Source organism: Penaeus vannamei, chromosome 40, assembly GCF_042767895.1.
Source record: "Penaeus vannamei isolate JL-2024 chromosome 40, ASM4276789v1, whole genome shotgun sequence".
Lineage (NCBI taxonomy): Eukaryota > Metazoa > Arthropoda > Malacostraca > Decapoda > Penaeidae > Penaeus > Penaeus vannamei.
In genome coordinates this window covers 14,232,994-14,237,905 of record NC_091588.1, presented here as the reverse complement: position 1 = coordinate 14,237,905, position 4,912 = coordinate 14,232,994, and the positions used below count along the sequence as shown (strand labels likewise).

Here is a 4,912-nt window from a genome sequence, read left to right as displayed (position 1 = left end):
AGAAGCGCCTGTTATCTCGCGCGCGAGGAATGTCGGAAGAGAAGACAAGGGAAAGAAAGCGCCGAAAAAATCTGTGTTGCCGCTGGGAAGGAAGGAAGGGGAAGGGGGGGGGGGGTAGGGCAGCTAGAGAGGCACGGAAGCCCAGCTTATGTCGTACAAATGCACTGTAAAAATTATGATGGGCAGGAGGAAGAACAAAGTAGGGAAGGATAGACAGCATGGAGATGAATGAAACAGAAAGGGAAGGGCAAGACAGACGGAGAGAAGAAAGGAGAGTGAGAAGATATGCAAGGAGTTTGAAAGCAAGCCATGAAAGAAGATAAATGCGCGGCCCACATTAGTCGCCGTTGTCAGAGGTGAGAAACACGAAATCCTTGCAGTTGGTTTCTTGAGCGCGGGAGTGGGAGCCGTTGCTTCACGTAACATTTCCCACGTCGGAGATGCTGGCGAAGCAGAGTCGTAGAAAATACAAAGCGTAACTCGTGAAGAGACAGGATTTTTTACGAATGGTATATAATTCATGTCGTTTATTTCTGATTATGAGAACTAATGAATGGAATACCATGTTGAGACGAGACAGTGATCAATGCAAATGGTTATGCAACACAAATGCTGATACTTGGAAAATACTCTAGAAAATGTAAATCTACATTTATAGCAGCAAAAAAGGCACCGGAAATGTATATATCATGTTCGCTGCAAGAGAAAAATGTTAAACATGTGGCACACCGTAGAACAGTGCCAAAATTTTGCCATTCATAATGGACGGCGGACGCGATGCCAGGTGTATTGTTAGACATAATCTGACGTGTAGTTAAAAATAGGACTGTTTAAATAGTAAACATTTTTTTTTTATATTGTTACATGAAATACCGTAGAGAGAGACGGCGATGAAGATAACAGCGATGGCGTCAAGATGGAGACACTGGAAATACTGCTGACGGCAATGGAAACCCTACACCATCTATCATAAAACATCCTTTACAACAAGTGGCAGAAGCGTGAAGCGGCCTTACCTGCGCCAGCGTGAGCAGTAGCAGCACGAGCAGCAGGAGCAGGAACCCCTGCCCCGGCCCGCCCTTCATGGTGGAGGCGCTGCCGAGGCCCTTCCTCACACTTGCTGCGGTCGGTACAGCGCTAACAGCCGTCGCTCATAGGGCTTGGGCAAATGACCTCTGTTGACTGCAGTGATGACGCTGCCCTTGTGTCAGCCTGGCACTGCTCTCTGTAGTGTTGGCACTGTGCCTCTCGCGTTGGCAGATGTCCTTGCTGTGCGGACTGGCAGGACTTCGAGATGGTAGCCCCGTGGTGTGTGATTGTGTGTAGCAGGGAGGGGGAGGGGTGGGCAGTAAACAGTCTTAAGGAAAGAGGCACTTGGCACTAAACACACCTTCGGTCACTGAGTGCTCTCGACGCCTTAAGAAACGATCGCCTCTATTTTCTGGCCTTTTCTCATTCTCCACAACAATGTAATGCGCAAAGACGGTTTCCTTGTATCGTTTATGACACACTTTTATATATACATGTTTATATATTAATTCCTAAATATATTTCATATAATATATATATATATATATATATCTTTCTCTAAATAAAAGCAGACTAGCATAAATGCAATGATTAAAAATATTCACTCTACCAATTGAAACATTAAAGCTCTGAGAGTTACGAGGCAAACAAAAGTAGCAGCTTATACAGCTCGCCCTTCCTTAAGGGAAATGGAAAACAAAAGTGCAGTTACTAATCAACTCGGTTCCGGACAACACTCGTCTTCTCTGTCAGGCGGGGAAGAACATTACTGCTTGCCAGGTCGTGTCTCTCTTATCTGAAGAGAAAAAACGATTCTAGTTGAAGGAATGACAGAGAGAAGCAGTTCCTTCAAGGAATCAAAAGTCCTTATAACGCGATCCGGGATGCCCTTGTTCCACCAATCATGAGATGAGCCAGCATCGCTGGGTGGCTTGTGTCGCTCTCCCTCTCTGCGCCGCTCCCACCAGGCCGGGCGCCGCTCCGCAAGGAGGATGGGGCCGCACGCCAGCTAAACGCTGACCCGGGGTCGCGGAAGGGAATCTCGGTTAGCCTTCCCCGATCCCTTAGTTTCACTTCCCTTATCCCTCCTTCTATCTCCCTTTTTTCGCGTATCCTTGTTGCTACAGGATTCACGCACTTCGGCTATTGATTTGGGTGTCTGAGATCTCGCGGCGCAGGGTTTCGTGTGGGGCAGCACGTGGGGCTTCGGGGCTGGGCGTTCCTGTCACAGGCGTTGCATTACAGCGGGCGGCGACACTTGTAACGCTACCCCGCGAGCTGATTCGCGATCCGGCAGTCGTCAGCTGATGTTGTAGAAATGCTGGGATTCGCCTTTCTCCTTAACATATATATAGACAGTTCTTGATCTTCCCTTGACTGCAATGTCCACCTTTATCAAGAAGGCTCGTGTAAACAGATGCGCGACACCTTTTCGATACTGCTGTCGTCTGAGGAATGGCGGCTTCACTCGCTCTGTCGCTCCCGTTCCTCTCGTTCTCCGGTGATCTGAAAGCCCCGTAGCTCACGTCACGAAAGGTGATTCATTGTATTTCTCTGTAATTACTCAAAGTCTCGCGACCCGATGGAAAGACCTCCTCAATGTCCTGTCTACTTTTACAGCGGAGACGAGAGTTGAGAGTTCGAAATGTGAAACTGCTTGTTCAGATCTCCGATACACTGCTGGGGTTCCAGTCACACTTGACGATATTTTTTCTCATCATTAAGTTATCGCTGTTCTCTCCATCGTCCCATCCGGGATTCGTGGACAAAAACGAACGGTGTCTCTGTTGTCCGATATCGCGTACGCTCTGCTGGTATTTAATATTTCCGTTCTCTTTATTGTACCTCTCTTCTTCTATCTTCTTCTCCTTCCCTCAATTCCAACTTATAATATTCATTCATTCCCTGGCCATTCCTTCCGCGCATCGCAACCAAGCCAACTCTGCAAACAAATACAAAGAAAACAAAATTAGCATCATTACAAAAACAATGATTCATGTAGTATTTACTAAGAAAACGGTTTACAGGCAGATCCGAGACTTCCTGAAACTTAGTCATAATATGCTACTAAAGAACTGTCATACTGGCTCTAAATGTTCGTGGTGGAGGCATAACAGCAGTAAGAGAGACGTCAGACATAAGTGAGGAGCGATTAAATGTAACAAACATTTACTCTCATGCTTTTTACACGGTAACACACGCATGTATATAAATACATACATATATATAATATATAACATAGATAAATATAAATATATAAACAGATATGTACATATCTATATATCTATATCCATCTGTGTGTGTGTTTATATATAAGAGAAATGTGTAAACTGAGTCATTTAAACAAACATTTTGTTGTCGGGAAGTCAAAATCAGTATCTGATTTCCGGCAAAGAAAATTGCCTCTTCAGACATTACCTAAATAACTGCATATTTATGAAATATATTACTAAGTGCATACGGATAAGAAATAATAATGAAGGCAAACAAGTTAGACGGCCACGACCTTCACTGGATGCTCATAACGAGTGTTCGCAAGACCCCGTTTTGCGGTTTCCTATTATTAGCTGTTTTTCACCGTGAAGTCATCCGGATGCCTCGTCCGGATGACACTGGAAAAACAGCTGATAATGAAATCAGGTCAATGGAATTATCTAATAAGGGGAGAGAAAGAAAGAGGGAGGGGGAGGAGAGGGGGTTGAGGGGTAGGGGAAGGAGGGATGGTAGTGTATGTATATATATATATATATATATATATATATATATATATATATATATATATATATATATATATATATATATATATAGAGAGAGAGAGAGAGAGAGAGAGAGAGAGAGAGAGAAAGAGAGAGAGAGAGAGAGGGACTTCGAGGGCGAGCGGTAGCAGAGACAAGGCAGCGACGGCCACGAGAGTATCGGGCCCCGAGAAGGCGCGGGAGGGCGTCCTCGCTTGCTTCCAAAGGAGCAACGAACTCCCCCTCGACTCCTTACCAAAGCCAGCCTCCTTTCGGCCGCCGGCTCCTCTCTCTTACTCATTTCTTTCATGCTTTGGGCCGTTTGTCTCGTTCACATTTCATTTTCTCGTGTTATTACCCTTCTCTTTTTTGCGTTAATTTACGCGACAATGAATCTCCCTATCCGTGGCAAGGTCCCTAAATTTCCGTAAAAGGATGCCGGGTGAAGCGAAATAAAGCGACGAAGAAAATGAGTCACGGACGGCGGCCCCGAGAGAGGCCGTGAGAGGGAGGTTATGGAAGGGTTACAGGAGCCATGGGCGACTGGGCAGCGGTGGGGTGGCAAGGGGCATGGAAGGGGGAGGGGAGGTGATGGGGAGAGTGCAGAGAAAGAAAGGGAAGGGAAAGAGGAGGAAGGGAGGGAAGGAGGGAGGGAAGAAAAGAGGGAGGGAAGGAGGGAGGACGGAAGAGGGAGAGGGAGCTGAAACGAGACAGCTCGAGCCAACGCCGCTATTTGCAGGTGGATGAGGAGGCAAATCCTCCTCAAGGCTCCGCGGGCGAGAACCTGAAATGGCCGCGGGACCCGAGTGGAGCGGGATCTGCGCAAGCGAAAACATCGTCCCTGCTCCAAAGACTACTTAATTGTGCATTTGTCTGTATGCTCATTGCCTGTATGTTCATTTCCTTATATTCATGCTAGTCTAATTTATTATGCTGCGCCTGTCTGTCTCTATCGTGCTCTTCTGGTCTTTCGCATCCACGCCCGCGTCTGCCTCATATCTGCCCGTTTGTCGATCCGTTTATGAGCGTTTTTCTAAGTCTGTTCGTCATCCATTTGAAAGAGTGGCTGAATTGTTTGCCTTCTTACCTGTCACCTGCATTTGCCTCATTACTGGTTTACAAGTCTACATGTTTTTTTAAATCTTTAA

General features: G+C 46.3%; 1 protein-coding gene across 2 annotated transcripts in view; it reads right to left on the bottom strand.

The window, feature by feature from the left end:
• Window positions 1-1,066: 1,066 nt before the first annotated feature.
• The window catches only part of LOC138860311 (serine-rich adhesin for platelets-like), a 41,167-nt gene continuing 37,321 nt past the window's right edge, over window positions 1,067-4,912 (bottom strand). Inside the window, exon 2 of one of the 2 annotated variants that reach the window (XM_070117602.1) lies at window positions 1,067-2,971. The gene's annotated coding sequence lies outside the window, so the exon portion shown is untranslated. The remainder of the gene's footprint in view (window positions 2,972-4,912) is intronic. The other variant, XR_011398294.1, reaches the window with a different exon arrangement.